Below are 20,004 nucleotides of genomic sequence, written 5' to 3' on the forward strand. Positions count from 1 at the left end.
GAGTTGTCAGCTGGGAGTCTGACACGGACTCTTCACGGCTTGCAGCATGAACTCTCCCGCCGAATTGAAGCCTCCACTTGCCATGGATACAATCACAGTCATTTGTGAAGAGGTAATACTCCCACGAAGGACAGCCTCTCCCACTGGCCTAAGGATTTGGTGATTCTTAGGTTTTACTGGACAAAAACTGTCAGGATGTTCCACACAACCGCAGCAGTACCGCAATCCTATCTCACAACTGAGTTCTGGCTTCTGCTTGGCCTGCCAAACACAGGAGACCTTCATGGATTCTACATGGGTAGCTGCACCAACAGGCTGGCAAATGGGTGGTCTTTGAAAGGACAGGGCCTGAAGTGACGGTTTCCTCACACGCATCACCCGTCTGGTTGGCTCCTGGAAGCTGGGAAGGAAATTTTTTTCAGGAGATTCTGGGTTCGGCTAGTCGAAGACCATTTGGAAAGCCAACAAGTAGGCATGCAGGTCTGAGGTTATTCTATATTCTATATTATCCCATAGGGATGGGAATTATCCCATATTCTATATTCCCATAGGGGAATGAGTCATGCCAGAGCATCTCCTGATAAGTAGGACATTAGGAATCGCACCTTGGCCCGACCTGAGTAAAATTGCAGGCTGATAACTTCAAAGTGCCACATGTACTGCTCCAGGAACCTAAAGCACTGCTTCGAATCCCCATAGTATCAAGGTTGATCAGACAGGACGGGTTCCATTAAAGGAGAGCAAGTTTCAGATTGTCCAGATGACAGGGCTTCTAATCACGTATCTAATGACATCAGATCAAACAAAAAAATTTCCTGGCTCTCTCGCTGGTAGCACAGCTGCCAATACAGTGTAGGGAGGATTGAGAATCAGTGGGGTTCAAGGCCAAGGAAACTGTTGTGGCCATGGCTGGGCTGAGCAGACTGTTACGCCCAGCCATGGCACACATGGATATATGGACCCACTGTGCCACAGGGCTGGGCCTATCCAGGAAAGAATGTAACTAAGCGGCTACCTTGGCATTCACTGGAGTCTCTAGGGTTCAGGTCATGTTGGTGTGGCAGGTAGCCATCAGGTACCACTCCTGGGCAGAACCTGGTACTGCAACTGCTGATCCCAGGGGTTAGGTAGCGGATACTAATTTAGGGATTAGTTCAGACACACTGGTCTACGATTCAGGAACAGAGTTAGGCCACTCATGGACCGGGGAATAGTATTTATGCACTGTCTGCACTAGGACCAGGGGACTTCATTAACAGGATCCTCTAGTAGTGAGGTCAGGCTTGTGTGGTAGGTATCCACCAGGTACCACTCCTGGGTAGAAACTGGTACTGCAGCTGCTGATCCCAGGGTTCAGGTAGCGGACACTTATTTAGGGCTTAGTTCGGACACACCAGTCTAGTATTCAGGATCAGGGTTAGGCTACTCATGTACCGTGGAATAGGCACTGAACACTCCAGGAACAGGGGACAAGGTTCAGGCACTGGGTGGTCCAGCAACAGGGGACAAGGTTCAGGAACTGGCCACACTGGGACCAGGGGACTACAGACACAGGTCTGGCCACCCCTATACCAGGGTATAACTTTTAGGCTCTGACCACACTGGGACAAGGGGACCTTACAACTTCCTAGCAAAACACCTTACTAACTACTAATTCAATACATTGCTTGGCTACTCCCTGGGGGAGAGGGACTGTTTAATACAAGATGTCTCCCAGCTATTGGCTGGGAGCCGTCTTGCAAAAATACTACTTATGCTAAGCATCTCTCAGCAATAGGCTTAGAGCATTTAGCATAATGTGCTTGCTATTCCTTTAATAAAAGGGAAGCACAGGCATGTAAGTACTAGGAGCGCTCCGGACTGCGGTGCGCACACACCGAATGCAAAGAGTAGCAGGTAGGACATGCTGGGAGACAACGCTGCGGGGTTGGGGCAGTGAGTAAGCCAGAGTCCCTGCATGGAAGGGGACACTATGCAGGGGTGCCAACCGCAGCATTGCAATTACTATATAGTGGGGCGGGGACAACACTTATGTGGTTATTGGATTTAGAATGCTAGAAGGGCCTATATATCTGAAAAATATGCGGGGCAAGGTAAAAATTTAGCATCGGGAGCCATCTGACTCTAGATACAAAACTGTTACCTGTTATTGTAATCCTGCCTGTGATAATAAGTCTGCTTAAAAATCTTCTGTAAGAAAAGACTTCTGTAAGAAAGAGAAAGTATGTTAGCTCCAGTGGCCAGTGTGAAAATTAATTTTAACACAAAAACCTGATTTACAACATATAAAATTTTTGGAGGATACATTTTCTTTAAGCTAGTTTAAATTAAACAGAAAAGCCTATTTATAATCGTGCATTTAATGTAAATTGCTATTGACATGATATAACATTGAAAACTTCATCATAAAACACCTAGCAGATTACCTACATTATCAATTTTTTATTTTTTTTAAATGGGTAAAAAAAAAATTTAGGTTAACCTTAAAGTAGTAACTTTTATATTTAACCACTTTGAGTATATGTGCATCCTGTCCTGGGGTGACGTGTATGGTAAGAGCTCAGGTACTAAGCCCGCTGTACATGCAGCAGATACTGCCTATCACTGCGGTGATTTGATTGACATTATAGCCGATGCAACGCAATTGTGGGGCTCCAAAGGCTTACCATGGCAGCCAGGGGCCTTCTAAAGACCCCCCATTTGCTGTCATCTAGGTCATCCTGTGAAGGTCAGACATAGGGTGAGCCTCATAGGAAACCATGATTTCAATATACACTACAAAACTATTACCATATATACTCGAGTATAAGCTGACCTGAGTATAAGCTGAGACCCCTAATTTTGCCACAAAAAACTGGGAAAACTTATTGACTCGAGTATAAGCCTAGGGTGGGAAATGCAGCAGCTACTGGTAAAATTCAAAAATAAAAATAGATACCAATAAAAGTAAAATTAATTGAGACATCAGTAAGTTAAATGTCTACTATATAATTGTCTAAGGGTCACTTCCGTCTTTCTGTCTGTCTGTCTGTCTTTCTGTCTGTCTGTCACGGAAATCCCAAGTGGCTGATTGGTCGCGGCAAAACAGCCACGACCAATCAGCGATGGGCACAGTCTGGCGGCAAAATGGCCAATCCTTCTTCCCCGCAGTCAGTGCCCACTCCATAATCCCCTCCAGTCAGCGCTCACACAGGGTTAATGGCAGCGTTAACGGACCGCGGTGTAACGCACCCTGTTAACGCTGCTATTAACCCTCTGTGACCAACTTTTTACTATTGATGCTGCCTATGCGGCATCAATAGTAAAAAGATCTAATGTTAAAAATAATTAAAAAAATAAAAAATAGTTATATACTCACCCTCCGTCAGCCCCTCGGATCCAGAAAAGGCCTTTCCCGTTCCTCGCGACACCCCGGTGACCGCTCCATGCATTGCGGTCTCGCGAGATGATGACGTAGCGGTCTCGCAAGAATGCTACGTCATCATCTTGCGAGACCGCAATGCACTCTTGGGACTGGAGAGTGTGAGGAGCATCGGTAAACACTTCGCCTGGATCCGGGGGCCAACGGAAGGTGAGTATATCACTATTTTTTATTTTAATTCTTTTTTAACAGGGATATGATGCCCACATTGCTATAAACTATGTGGGCTGGGCAATATACTACGTGGGCTGTGCAATATACTATGTGGCTGTGCAATATACTATGTGGCTGTGCTATATACTACGTGGGCTGTGCAATATACTACGTGGCTGTGCAATATACTATGTGGCTGTGCTATATACTATGTGGGCTGTGCTATATACTCCATGGGCTGTGCAATATACTATGTGGCTGTGCTTCGCTTCATAAATAAACTACATACATATTCTAGAATACCTGATGCGTTAGAATCGGGCTACCATCTAGTTTTTAAATATCTATATTGAATCAGGAGCCCCATGTTTACAAAAAGTAGGTATTCACCTATAGAAGGCACTCTTTACCCAGCAAGTTTTTACTTCACAGACTGTACATGCTAGTAATCGAAAACCACCACCCAGTAATATTCAGTCAAATTATTTCACAATATAGTACATTTTCTGCAATAATTTGAAAATATGCAAATTAAGTCTACCCTGTTTCCTCTAAAGTACGGCCATTAGGACTTAATTTACATACAAATATAACTAGAGTCATCAAGAAGCCATAATGTGCTGCAATTTCACAGAAATTGCATGTAATGAAAATGAAGTTAATTTTACAGATCTTGCATAATGTCTTTAGGAGCCGCTTTTTTAGTGTGCATAGAATCAACAGTAAGAACTTTATATTATGTATAAAAAAAATTAAGCTAATTAATATTAAAAACATCATGAAGTACCAAATATGATTTTAGCATAATAGAAGAATTATGTTGATGACTGTATTATAACAAGAGGTAACATATTATTTTAGTGTTATAGTTTGACAGCCAGTTATATAGTGATAAATGAAACCTATATTTATGCAGCACTGGCATAGACCACATTAAGATGCCCATATAGAGGGGTAAATGAAGGCATCCTGGCATGGAGTTAATGGTAATAGTGTTATATGATAATGCGTTATGCTATATATTTGATAAAAAGTTTTGCATTTTACCCTTATGGCCAGTTTGTGTCTCAGTTCTCCTAAAGGTTGTGCCTCAAGGCCAAATCCTGGGAATTCTGGAGGTCTGTCCACTAGTGGAACGATTAGAAAACACAGGAATATAGTTTTCATCACACAGGGTAGTATACAATTAATAGCTTGGGATTAGCCCACTAGTTGGGAGGGGTTAGATCAGATAAGAAGGGGAAGCACTTCCTGCTTTAGTCAGTGTGGAGTTTAGGAGAGAGTTAAATTTAGAGTCCTGTGTGTGAGTGGCGTTCAAAGGAAGTACAAAAAAGGGACAGCGTTCTACAGGTTCCAAGAAATCAGATGCAGGAGTGGCGAAAGGGTTCTGTCAGGGCAAGTCTCCAAACAGTATGAGGACATATCTTAAGCTTCGTCAGGAATCCAGGGGAGTCTTGGGTTTAGGGCCCGACAGAGGTATTGAGTGTCAAATCTCTGTCTCATCTGTGAGGGAGATGTCAGCCAGGTCTCAGCAAAAGGGCAGGATAGTGAGCCTCAGGGAAGTTGTTATGCCAGATAGAAAGTTCCTGGTACCAACAGGAGCTGTTGATGCAGAGGCAGGTTGGGCAGAACAGAGTCAAGGACTGATAGTACACTGGACAAAGGGAAATTCATCCGAAGGGGATTCTGCCTCACTCTGTGTGCCACAACCTCATGTATCCAAATTGCACAGTAAAGCTGACCCTGTTGAACCGGACCTAAGGTCTCCTGTTATGTTTTTAGCTGAAACTGGTCCCATGTATGGGGAGGTAGCAAGGACTCCCGAACAACAAGTAAGTATAGAAAACACCCCAGAGCACATCACACTCAACTCTGATTCCTGTTTAGAAGAAAGGTTTCAGAACAAAGAGAAATCAGTTCAGGCCCACAGCTACCGGCCACATGCCCCCTATACTTACATACCAGTTTTCATTCATTACAAGGAAACAGGGCAGCAGAAACCATGATAAATGATCCTCATAATCTGTCATTACCGCCCCAGGCTTTTTATTGAGCTTTTAAATATCATCTGTAACTATTATAATGCGTGGTTTCATAATGAACTGCATAATTTGCTTTACCATGAAATACCATTAAGCGTAAAATGATCTGATTGCAAACAATTTAAATGTTAAAGGTTAAGGTTCAATGTTTGCCTTTCCTTTCTGTGTGTTAGTTTGTGATTACAGGCACAAATTATTCTAAAAATTAAAAGTCACTTTCTTTACACATAAATTTCCTTACAATCAAAGCTTGCTGAGAGATATGTTTTTCCATATGCTGAATTTTTAGCTAAGTAAAAGAAATACATATTTCTGGCTTCGTGAATTATTCAGTACACAATATGCCTAAATATAAATATATATATATATATATATATATATATTTTATATATATATATATATATATATATACATACATATATATATATATATATATATATATATATATATATATATATATATATATATATACAGCTCTGACAAAAAATAAGAGACCACCATATCAAATCCCTGTCATGGGCAGCCCAATCTCCAGACCTGAACCCCATTGAAAATCTCTGGAATGTAATCAAGACGATGATGGATAGTCACAAGCCATCAAAGCAGAACTGCTGAAATTTTTGCTCCAGAAACAGTGTTAAAGACTGGTGGAAAGCATGCCAAGATGCATGAAAGCTGTGATTAAGAATCATGGTTATTCTATAAAATATTGATTTCTGAACTCTTCCTGAGTTAAAACATTAGTATTGTTGTTTCTAAATGATTATGAACTTGTTTTCTTTGCATTATTTGAGGTCTGAAAGTACTGTTTTTTTATTTTTATTTTGACCATTTCTTCTTTTCAGAAAAAAATACAAAATGTATTGCTTGGAAATTCGAAGACATGTTGTCAGAAGCTTATAGAATAAATGAACAATTACATTTTACTCCAAAATATACCTATAGAGAGAAAAATCAAACAAACTGAACATTTTGCAGTGGTCTCTTAATTTTTGCCAGAGCTGTATATTGTGATAGGGTCACTGGCACGATATGTAAGGGGAGATATGTGTCATGGAGACTGCTTTCCTCTGTGATCTAGAAACCCATAAGTGTCTTTTCAGCATGATATGTGTTGAAGGAGTTAAGCAGCCATGTTATGGGCAGGTTTTTAGGTGAGTAGGTAAGAGATTGGCAGGACGCCTACTCACCATATCTCCACCTCAAGGGTGCGGCTGGGGAAATTAATGTCCAGACAGTTTTTTTTTTCTTGATTCTGTGTAGTGTAGAGGCAAGTAAGGCCTAGGCTGACACTCCTGAGGTAGCTGCCATATTTATTGTCCCAGAAGTGCTGGGCAGGGCTGCTTATTTTTATTTCCTTTTGAGCCAGAAAGCCTGTATCTTCTGTTACCATTTTAGGGTTTATGATACAATAAACCACATAGAGACTTTAGCTCACGTGTGCCTGTGTCTATCTCGAGGAGCAGCTAAGTGAGCCAACCTGGCACATTATAGATATATATCGTGATGCAGTCACTGGTAAAGTGCTGGAGGGGAGATATGTTTCACTACGCATAATGGGGTCAGTGATATAAAACCCAGAGTTTTTTCTCCAGCACACTAAGTGTGATGAGGGGTTAACTAATTGTATAATGGGCTGGCTTTTGTGTGGACATCTGTAGAGCAGGTGTGAGGATATCCACCTTAACTCCATCCCAGGCTGTGGTCTGGGGGTAAATAGCTGGACTCCAGAAGCAGTTTTGGTACAGCAGGGTTGGAAAGAGGATCTCCAGTGGTTTGTGTCCTGAGGAGGAAAGAATAAACCTGTGGAACACGAGTAGCAATGGTGGACAAATTGCATGTCCTGGGTTAAGGCAAGCCAGGAGATAACAGATGGATGATCTGATTAAGCATCTGGTGAATGCACAGCAGCAGCAACAGCTGGCACATCAAGAAACAAGTAAGCTGCTTATGCAGCAGATGCAACAGGAGCAGCATCAGCAGCAACTCCAACAGCAGGAGAAGCACCAACAGAACCAGTTCCCAAAACAGCAGCAGCAGATTGAGTTGCTTACTGAGGCGGCTTGTGGGAGACCGGAAGCCCACTCCATAAGTCCAGGTGCAGGTGACATCACATACATGGTGGTAAGACGGGCAAAGCAGAAAATGATGCCAGGTGATGACGTAGAGGCATTTTTTAATGTGTTTGAGTGGGCTGCAGAGCAGGAGAAGCTGCACCCAAAGAGTGACCTGTGGTGGTGGCCCCTTATTTGACTGGCAAACACCAGAAGGTTTATTATGACTTGGCCTTACAACAGGCAGGCCAGGGTCCAGGCTTCCATCTTTAATGTAAGTTGTAGCCCGACACATGTTACTTATGTACACCTTCTTTACCTAATAATTGCACATGGCACGGATTGCACCTTATAGTGAGATTATATACTTCTGCACTTGCAGACTACATCCTGTTAGCTCTAATTAGAGTTCACGTGAATCGCCCTTATTTTGAATACAGTACATGTGTCGTTTTCTTACATAATTCTCTGCTTATGATTAGCTGGAAATAATTAGTTTATTATATACAGCACTATTGCACGTTATATTTATACAATTCTATTTAACCATTTGTGGCTTTTCATTTATGCGAAATAATGGTCTATAAAATAGTACTTCTTACAACATTAATAATATTTAATAATGTAGACTGTTATCTATTTATTATACCTGGTCTTTATTCCCCTTCAGTCCTGCTTGGTTTGTGGTACTCCATAATTTTGTAAATTATTCCTTTTGGTATATGTAATAAAATACTGGATTTTGCTGAAAGAACTCTTCACCTCATTTTGTTTTTTACACAACGGGGGCATTGGTGTGATAAAATACTTAAAAAGTAACATTTCCCACATGTCTACTTAACATCAGCACAATTTTGGAACCAAATTTTTTTTTGTTAGAAAGTTATAAGGGTTAAAATTTGACCAGCGATTTCTCATTTTGACAACACCATTTTTTTTTTTAGGGACCACATCACATTTGAAGTCACTTTGAGGGGTCTATGTGGTAGAAAATTTCCAAAAGTGACACCATTCTAAAAACTGCACCCCTCAAGGTGCTCAAAACCACATTCAAGAAGTTTATTAACCCTTTAGGTGCTTCACAGTAATTTTTGGAATGCTTAAAAAAAAATTAACAGTTAACTTTTTTTTTCACAAAAAATTTAATCCAGATTCAATTTGTTTTATTTTACCAAGGGTAACAGGAGAAATTGGACCACAAAAGTTGCTGTACAATCATTTCTGAGCACGCTGATACTTTGATGGAATGGTTTGCGGACTTCACATTGCGTTTGCAGAGCCCCTGATGTACCTAAATAGTAGAAACCCCCCACAAGTGACCACATATTGGAAACTAGACCCCCCCCAAGGAACTTATCTAGATGTGTTGTGAGAACTTTAAACCCCCAAGTGTTTCACTAAAGTTTATAACGCAGAGCCGTGAGAATAAAAAATCATTTTTTTTCCACAAAAATGATTTTTTTAGCTCCCAGTTTTGTATTTTCCCAAGGGTAACAGGAGAAATTGGACCCCAAAAGTTGTTGTGCAATTTGTCCTGAGTACGCTGAAACCCCATCTGTGGGAGAAAATGTATGCCCCATCTAACTAACAATTTGTGAATAGACCTATATGCTGACAAGGGATAACTGAATGCTGCACTGGGACAATTTGGATGTGGTTGCTGACTGTTGTATCTGTGCTACTGTAGGTTGTGGACAGGAGGCATCAGTGCCTCCTTCCTGGAGAGCAGATTGGGAAGAACGCAACACAGGGGAAGGGCCAGTGGTTTCACTGTCAGACACAGATTTTATACCCAGGCGTTCCGCCCACCTACTGGAGTGCAACGTATATGAGTAGTATATGGCTTATGCTAAAAGAGGTATTTTGTCAAATTTCCCTTTATATAGGGATGTGTGGGTAAGATTTTCAAACTAGCAGCATATATATAGAACATGTTTCATTACTCATATTATTATTCAGTGTAAGGCTGAAACCTAAAGAATTGTGTGGAGCATATTAATGAATTCATGTACCAAAACGTCCAAGTGCAGAACCAAAAATCAACATCAGTCTACTAGATACAGGCTTAAAGAGAATGTGAGAATAGCAACACAATAAAAGAATTATAATAATAGAATATATAGAGATTGAGAGTAGAAAATTGATCTTTGCACAATGTACAAAGGTTTTCAAAAATTATCCCAAGGGGTCTGTTTCACACACGCTGAAAGACGCCGTGATGGGGACATCAACATGCACTTTGGAGTTATTTCAATAGGTATATAAAAAATCATAATTTCTATTGGTTTAATAAATAGCGTATCTTTATCTAGCAGTTGTGCGACTGGTGCAAAGTCTGCAGAGATATGCAAACGTTACTATTTACCTCTAATTTTCTTGAGTCTGCTGTTGCCAAGTGAAATATAGCTGATATCTTTTAAAATTGCCACACATTGCTAGATATGCTGAATTTTTACATAGCACCTCTGTGAGGGTACTTGTCAAAAATAAAGCCAGGAAATTATAATTTCATGAGCATAAAGAATTCAATATGAGAAAGGGAGACATTTAGTGATGTCGATGTGGTCATGCCCACCAAGGCCGTGTTACAGATCAGAAGGTGACTGGATCTCATTCTAATTTCCTGTCAAAATGTGGTCAGCATGCTACACCACTGATGAACCCAGACAAGTGTGAGGATGTTGTGGGTTGGATGGCAGACATACTATAGCATTTACCAATTAAGCTGCAGAGGGAACCCGGATACATGGAGCATGCCGGTTGATCAGCTGATCAGCGCCGCAGCTGCATGTGTCACGACTGTGTCACTGTCACAGCACATGCATGGAAAGCCTATTAGTTACACCCATAATATTCATACAGTTGGGATGGCCAGCACTCTCTAAATGCATCCCATATGGACAACCCTGTATACAAAACCCAAGGTGCTGGGCTGTGAACCAGACACTATGCATTACCTGCTTGTGAACAGCACCATATACAGGCCTCTATTGTGCAAACACATACTAAGCAGTCACCCCCTCCATGATTTGGTAGGCTGTGAGTGGCTATTTATTTAGTATTTTGCACCTGTGTTGTCAACATATTTGCTACATACAGTAGGTTGGCTGCATCCTGTAGTGCATTTGTTCAGAGACCTGGGCACGTAAGCGGTGCTGCCCCTTTTCAGCTGTATTCGCGAATTTTTTAAAGCTTTTCAGTCCTCTTTTGTGGCTTTGCTACTAAGTTTTTTTATTTGTGACCTGCCCACTTGCTGTAATTCGACCTTTCATGCCCGTCAGAGTAACACTTAGAACCTAAACATACCAACTGCCGAGTGGCTACGAATCACTGACATATGTGAGGTACTTCAAAACTTTGAGTACTGCACCAAGATGGTGAGCACTGATGATGCTATTATCAGCGTAACCATCCCACTGCTCTGTCTAGTACTGCAGAATCTCAAAGAGGAAGTTTTGAATGCAGAGCAGGTGGCTACGGAGCAAGATTTTACAGTGGCTGATAAAGGGGAGGACACAGACAGCTTGGGGCCCCTGTATAGGAAATGTGTCTGGGGCCCCTCCTTTTAAAGGGAACCTGTCACCTCAAAATGGAAGATGAGCTAAGCCCACTGGCATCAGGGGCTTATCTACAGCATTCTGGAATGCTGTAGATAAGCCCCCAATGTATCCTGAAAGATAAGAAAAAGAGGTTAGATAATACTTACCTGGGCGGGCGGTCCGATCCAATGGGTGTCGCGGTCCAGTCCGGGGCCTCCCATCTTCATAGGATAACATCCTCTTCTTGTCTTCACACTGCGGCTCCGGCACAGGCGTACTTTGTCTGCCCTGTTGATGGCAGAGCAAAGTACTGCAATGCGCAGGCGCCGGGCCTCTCTGACCTTTCCCGGCGCCTGCGCACTGCAGTACTTTGCTCTGCCCTTAACAGGGCAAAGTATGCCTGCGCCAGAGCCGCAGCATGAAGACAAGAAGAGGACATCATCGTAAGAAGATGGGAGTCCCCGGACCGGACCGCGACGCCCATCGGACCGGACGGCACCGGGACCGCCCCTGGGTGAGTATAATCTAACCTCTTTTTCTCATCTTTCAGGATACATCAGGGGCTTATCTACAGCATTCCAGAATGCTGTAGATCAGCCCCTGATGCCGGTGGGCTTAGCTCATCTTCTATTTTGGCGGTGACAGGTTCCCTTTGAGATGACAAAGCTACATATATATATATATATATATATATATATATATATATATATATATATATATATATATATATATATATATATATACTGCTCAACAAAATAAAAGGAACACTAAAATACCACATCCTAGATATCTCTGAATGAAATATTCCAGTTGCAAATTTTTATTCATTGCATAGTGGAATGTGTTTAGAACAATAATACATAACAATTACACTGGTCTACAAAAAAAAAAAATTCTGGCATGGACTTTAAGAACAGTTTTAGACTAATTTGAGGGTGCTGAATTCAAATCTTATCTTATAGTTTCTCTATCACATCACATTTTTGCGCTATAGGTATATAGCCCATTTTCATGAATTCCATGATAAATATAAGTAGTGTATGAAAAGTGCCGGTTTATACGGTTCACTAAGGTAAATTTAGTTTAATTTGGGTGGTTAATTTGTGTTGATTTGAAAATGGTTAACTTTCTTGTGGGTCTGCAAGGAGGGTACACAAAACACCCTTGTTTTCTGTGCTACTGGGACAGTAGAGCTACAGCAGAGCATTGGGTGAAAACTGAATGGCCTCAGCGACAGTTTGGCATCTAGCGATAAGAATGTCATCCATGATCCTCTAGTGGATAGGAAGAATATTGTCTTTCCTCCCTTACACATAAAACTTGGATTGATGAAGCAGTTCGTCAAAGCTCTCAATCACAGTGGAGAATGCTTTAACTATATATGTTCAACTTTTCCTGGTCTTAGTGAAGAGAAGAAAAAGGCTGGAATATTTGATGGACCTCAAATAAGAACACTTATGAGAGACCCAAATTTTATCACATCAATGAATGAGACAGAAGAAAGAGCTTGGAATGCATTTTGTAATGTGGTGCGGAATTTTCTAGGGAATAAGAAAGCAGACAACTATGAAGAGATTGTGGAAGAGCTACTAATGAGTCTGCAAAATCTTGGATGTAGAATGAGTATCAAGATTCACTATTTACACAGCCATTTGGACTTTTTTCCAGAGAACCTTGGGGATGTGAGCGAGGAACAAGGGGAGAGTTTTCATCAGGACATTAAAACAATGGAAGAACGGTATCAAGGTCGGTGGGACTCACATATGATGGCTGACTATTGCTGGAGCTTGATGAGAGACAACCCAGAAGCTGTACATCACAGATCAGCCAAGAAAATAAAGTTCAAATAACTGCCATTTGCCATTCATCTGTGTGCCATATATATGTGTTTTTATATTTTGTAGTTTAATTCTGTAAGTATATTTGATTTGCTGAACATAGACTTTGTAACCTTTGTTATTCCTTGATTAAAAATATACAAAATGTAGTACTGAAAATCATGTGTTTTTATCATAAAACATTAGGAGTAATTTTCATCAAAAATGTAAAATATCTCGAAATCCTGATGTGATAGCCAAAAACGGAGTTCATATTCGTAATCAGCAGCCAAAATTGACTTAAAATATGTTTTAAAACCTTTTGCCAGAAAAATTGCGTTGACCAGTGTTATCAGTGTAAATCAAAATGAATATCCCATGAAGGTCTGTATTTGGAATGATACTCAAAATCAAAGTGGAAAATCAAATTACAGGCTGATCCAACTTCAGTGGAAATGCCTCATGACAAGGAAAAGATGCCCAGTATTGTGTATGGCCTCAACGTGCCTGTATGACCTCCCTACTGTACAATGCCTGGGCATGCTCCTGATGAGGCGGCGGATGGTCTCCTGAGGGATCTCCTCCCAGACCTGGACTAAAGCATCTGCCAACTCCTGGACAGTCTGTGGTGCAACGTGACGTTGGTGGATGGAGCGAGACATGATGTCCCAGATGTGCTCAATCAGATTCAGGTCTGGGGAACGAGCTGGCCAGTCCATAGCTTCAATGCCTTCATCTTGCAGGAACTGCTGACACACTCCAGCCACATTAGGTCAGGCATTGTCCTGCATTAGGAGGAACCCAGGGCCAACCGCACCAGCATATGGTCTCACAAGGGGTCTGAGGATCTCATCTCGCTACCTAATGGCAGTCAGGCTACCTCTGGAGAGCACATGGAGGGCTGTGTGGCCCTCCAAAGAAATGCCACCCCACACCATTACTGACCTACTGCCAAACCGGTCATGCTGAAGGATGCTGCAGGCAGATCGCTCTCCATGGCATCTCCAGACTGTCAGGTCTGTCACATGTGCTCATTGTGAACCTGCTTTCATCTGTGAAGAGCACAGGGCACCAGTGGTGAATTTGTCAATCCTGGTGTTCTGTGGCAAATGCCAAGTGTCCTGCACATTGTTGGGCTGTGAACACAACCCCCATCTGTGGACGTCGGGCACTCAGACCATCCTCATGGAGTCAGTTTCTAACCGTTTGTGCAGACACATGCACATTTGTGGCCTGCTGGAGGTCATTTTGCAGGGCTCTGGCAATGCTCCTCCTGTTCCTCCTTGCACAAAGGCTGTTCCTCCCTGCACATCCTGCTGCTGGGTTGTTGCCCTCCTATGGTCCCCTCCATATCTCCTGGTGTACTGGCCTGTCTCATGGTAGCTCCTCCAGCCTCTGGACACTACGCTGACAGACACAGCAAACCTTCTTGCCACAGCTCGCATTGATGTGCTATCCTGGATGAGCTGCACTACCTGAGCCAAGTGTGTGGGTTGTAGAGTCCGTCTCATGCTACCACAAGTGTGAAAGCACAACCAACATTCCAAATGGACCAAAACATCAGCCAGAAAGCATTGGTACTGAGTAGAGTTGAGCGACTTTTACTTTTTTAGGATCGAGTCGGGTTTCGCGAAACCCGACTTTGTCAAAAGTCGGGTCGGGTGAAATCGGCCGATTATTGCGAAAAGTCGGGGATCCGACTGAAACATGAAACCCAATGCAAGTCAATGGGGAAGCAAAGTTGGCAGTAAGTGGAGGACAGGAAAACACCTACAGTGCCCATTTTAATGCCAAAAACATCAATTCTTGTTACTTAAGCTTGTCAATCTTAATTTATCTTATAATAATAGTTAGCCATTGAAAATATGGGGGTCATTTGGCAACAGTTGTGGGGGGAGTAGGGCTGGCTCAAGTTTTTTGTGGGCCCAGGAAACGCGGACTACGTCACGGCGGTGGAGCAGGGAGAGGTAAGTATTTCAACTTTGCAAATGCTGTGATCCTGAGCAAGCAGGGGAGGCACACTCGTTTGCATTGCCACTGACACAGGGCCCCTCAAAGTACGGCATTGTGATTGACGGCGGGGGCGCCTCCCACCGGCAGAGATACTTTTGCGTACTATGAGGGGCCCTGTGCCAGTGACGTCGCCAATGAGTATGCCCCCCACCTGTTGAAGGAACCTGCACTTTCATCTGCACCTTCCTCTTTGTCCCCATGTAAGGTGGTATAGTATGCGGGAAGGGGAGCCTGAGTTTCAGCAGGGTCAGATTCAGGCTGTGTAGAGTGCAAGGGGAATGTAGTGGTCTGTGTCAATGTACCAGCAGACTCATCTAGCATTGGCTGGGCAATGGGCAGGAATGAGGAGGAAACACAGATATAGGCCCAAAATAAAAAAAAGTAGGCTAAAAACTGTTAAAAATTGGTAACAGGAGTAAAAAGGCGGCATTGGTTTGTTCAGTGGAGGAGAACAACAATCAACGGCAGACACCGTTAGTAGGCCCAACCAAACAAGTAGGCCAAATGCAGTTTCATATTCTAAATATAGGCCGAAAGCCTGAAGATTGAAGCTCAGCTTTGTGTAGTAGAGGAAAGCACGAGGCAGCAGCAGACGTTACTAGGCCCAAACCAAGAACTAGGCCAAATGTAGTTTCATATTGTTGTTACAGGCCTAAAGCCTGAAGCTTCAAGCTCAGCTTTGTTTAGTAGAGTAAAACAAGAGGCGGCAGCAGACAATGTTACTAGGCCCAACCCAACAAGTAGGCCAAATGCAGTTTAATATAAAAAAATATTTAAACGAAAGCCTGAAGATTGAAGCGCAAGAAAAATAAACCAGGAGAACACAAAGGAGCGGCAGACACCGTTAGTAGGCCCCAACCCAACAAGTAGGCCAAATGCAGTTTAATATTTGAAACGGGACAACAGTTGAAGTTTAGCTTTGTTCAGTGAAGGAAAAAAAAGAAGCAGCGGCAGACACCGTTATTACGCCCAAATAATAAAGACAGTGGTAGTAGGCGCAAAGTATTAAATGGAGGCCAGGGCCCCTGTATATTTTAACTATCATCTATCATTTCAAATAATTGGTATTGGCAGTGCCATTTCAGGTTTTACCTGCACAGACTACACAGAGGTGGAGCTGGGAGAGGTAGTATTGCAAGTGGTAGAGCACTGTTCAAGCTGGGGGGGAACACTCTCTCGGGGGCGGCGCTACTGGCACAGGGCCCCTCATATCACGACGGTGTAATATGAGTTGTGGTTCAGTGTCTCCCCCCAAAAAATGAGGAAGTCTGGTGGAAGAGGCCGTGGGCGGGGATTGACAGCTGGTACTGATGGTGCTGGTGGTGCTGCATCTCGTGGTAGTGGCAAAAGCACAGTAGCACCTAAGGCTGGAGGTGTTCAGCCTGCGTCATCGTCTGGCTACACAAGGCCTCGAAGGCTCCCTTACCTGGGAGTAGGAAAACAGCTTTTAAAGCCGGAGAAGCAGGAAAAAGTGTTGTCTTTCCTTGCTGACTCACCCTCTAGCTTTTTAGCCTCCTCTTCCCAAAGTTCTAAATGTAAGAGCAGCCAGTCGTCAGTGGATGCTCCCGGTCAGGAAAAAGACGTTTCATTGTGTCCTTCTCCCAAATCAAAAGTGAAGGATGCAGCAGGCAACTCTACAGGTTACTCCATGGAGCTCTTTACACATACCGTGCCTGGGTTAGAAAGGGAAATTGTACACTGCCAATTACAAGAAGAATCGGACATGGAGTGCACTGATGCACAGCCACAGCTAGATTGTGATGCTGTTCCATTGACTCTGATCACTACATTGCCCTCGTAGTTTACTGAGCCAGAATGTGACCCTGATGAGACTATGGTGCCCTGTCCCGAACGCTATAGCACCTTACACGGTGACACTGAGTAAGGTGCACATGACATTGAGGAGGAGGTGATAGATGACCCTGTTGTTGACCCAGATTGACAGCCATTGGGGGAAGAGGGTGCCGCTGCCACTAGCTCAGAAGCGGAGGAGGATGATCTGCAGCAGCCAACTACATTGCAACAGCTGTCATCTGGCAGGCCCGTATCATGCCAAAAATGTTTGCGAAAAGCAAAAACAGTTTTAGGAGAGCGTGGCCATTCGGTGAAAGTAGCACAGCGCACAATGCCTGAAAAGGTTTTCCATAGTAGGAAGAGTGTATTGTAGCAATTTTTTAACCAAGATCAGAATGATCAGTCAAAAGTTATCTGTAAGAAATGCTCAAAGACCTTTAGCAGAGAGAAGAATCTTCAAAATTTAAATACAACGTGCATGCTTAGACATTTAACCAGCATGCACTTGCAAGCCTGGACTAACTACCAAACGTCCCGTACCGTTGGTGCAGCTGCTCGGAATGAAGGTAGTCAGCAATGCTACATTGCTTCCCTCATTGTAAGCCCACCGGTTTGGACACCACCAGCAGCAAATGTGGAGGTATCGTCGTAAGGCCAAAGCAGTCAGGGAATCACAAGGTTATTGGTAGGAAAGACTGTATGTAGGCCAACAACAAGAATACCATAACAAACTCTCTCTCAATCCGCCATGTCCACCACCACCACCACCACTAGATCCACCATATGCAGCTCTCCAGTCCTGCTCACCCTACAAGAGACTCTCGTTAGGAAAAGAAAGTACTTATCCTCTCATCCGTGTACACAGGATTTGAACGCCCACATTGCTATACTAATCTCATTACAGATGATGCCCTACTGTTTGGTTGAAAGTGAAGCTTTCAAAGACCTGATGGCCCACGCAGTACCTCGCTATGACCTACCCAGTCGACACTTCTTTGCGAGAAAAGCCATCCCAGCCCTCCACCAGCATGTCAAAGACCGCATTGTCCATACCTTGAGGCAATCAGTCAGTGGAAAGGTGCACCTCACAACAGATGCATGGACCAGTAGGCATGGCCGGGGACGTTACGTGTCCATCACGGCGCACTGGGTTAATGTGTAGGATGCAGGGTCCACAGGGGGCAGCCATAGTGGGACAGTTCAGCCTATCCCACAGTCTAAGGAAAAAGTTGGCATAAGGCATTCGCCACTCCTCCTCCTCCTCCTCCTCCAGAAGCGAAAGCTCGTGCACAGAGCGCAGTCGCCCTACCACTCCATCCGCAGCTGCCAGTGTTGCACACGGGGTGTCCCATTATCAAACAGCTAGTGGTAAGCGTCAGCAGGCTGTGTTTCAAATTAAGTGTTTGGGCGACAACAGACACACCGCGGAAGTACTGGTGGAGTACTTGCAGCAACAAACTCAGTCATGGCTGGGCAGAGTACATCTTGAGGCAGGCAAGGTATTCAGTGATAACGGAAGGAATTTTATGGCTGCCATAGCCCTTTCAGAACTGAAACACATACCTTGCCTGGCTCACACCTTTAACCTGGTGGTGCAGGGCTTCCTCAAAAATTATCCAAAGTTACCAGCCCTGCTCCTGAAGGTGCGAAGACTTTGCTCGCACATCCGCCGGATGCCCATACACTCCAGCCGTATGCTGAACTATCAGCGATTGCTGAATCTTCCCCAGCACCGCCTAATAATTGACGTTGCAACAAGGTGGAACTCCACACTGCACATGATTCAGAGGCTGTGCGAACAGAGGCGTGCTGTAATTAATTTGTGGGAGGATACACGGGCAGGCACTTGGATGGCAGACATGGAGTTGTCTGGTGTGCATTGGTCGACGCCATCATAAGCATTAACATCCCACTTATGCGTCTGCTGATGCAAAGTTTGACGGACATTAAGGAGAAGGCGTCTGCAGCCGAGGAGGAGGGAAGCCTTGATGACAGTCAGCCATTGTCTGCTCAGGGAACTGTCCAGGACGAATTGGCGGACGAAGAGGATGAGGAGGAGGATGATGGGGATGAATATGTATGGGAGGAGGAGGATTCTCAGGTGGCAATAGAAACTGGTGGCATTGCAAGGTCTGGTACAGGTTTATTGCGGGACACTTGTGATGTTGATTTGCAAGAAAGTGGTCCTCAACCCAGCAGAAACAGTTAATTGACACCTGGAACATTGGCCCACATGGCTGAGCATGCCTTGCGTATCCTAAAAAGGGACCCCCACATTGTTAAAATGATGACCGATGTCGACAACCGGTTGGCCTGCCTCCTGGATACAAGATATAAAGGAAAACTGCAAAATATCATGCCACATGAGAACCTAGGTCAAATATTGGCTACCAAACAAGCAACTCTTGTAGACCGTTTGGTTCAGGCATTCCCAGCACACAGCGACGGTGATGGTTTTCACACGAGCTGCAGGGGGCAACATGGCAGAGGTGCTAGAGGTGCAGAAATCCAATGTGGCGTTGGACAGAGGGGTTTTATGACAAGGTTGTGGATTGATTTCGCAATGACCGCTGACACGACAGGGACAGCTGCATCGATTCAAAGTGACAGGAGACAGCATTTGTCCAGTATGGTTACAAACTACTTTTCCGCCCTTATCGATGTTCTCCCTCACAGGTCATTCCCATTTGATTACTGGGCATCTAAACTAGACACCTGGCCTGAATTGCCAGAATATGGATTACAGGACCTCGATTGCCCTGCTGTCAGTGTGCTTTCAGAAAGAGTGTTCAGTGCTGCTGGTTCAATACTGACCGAAAAAAGGACACGTCTGGCTACCAAAAATGTTGATTAGCTAACCTTAATTTAAATTAACCAATCATGGATTTCACATTCTTTTGCCCCACCTTCCCCTGCTGACACGTAGCTTGCCTGAAAGATGACTTGCTTTTGGGGGGAGATACAGAACCCCAACTCTGGCCCTGTGGTATAACACAACACTATGAACGTGGCAGAAAGTGGCTGCCTGATATACGACGCACTAGCAGTACAGCTGAATATACACTTTGTGAGAATTTGAATCTCCATTTTTTGGGGGGAGACACTGAACCCTAACTCTGGCCCTGTGGTATAACACAACACTATGAACGTGGCAGAAAGTGGCTGCCTGAT

Source organism: Ranitomeya variabilis, chromosome 6, assembly GCF_051348905.1.
Source record: "Ranitomeya variabilis isolate aRanVar5 chromosome 6, aRanVar5.hap1, whole genome shotgun sequence".
NCBI classification, from domain to species: domain Eukaryota; kingdom Metazoa; phylum Chordata; class Amphibia; order Anura; family Dendrobatidae; genus Ranitomeya; species Ranitomeya variabilis.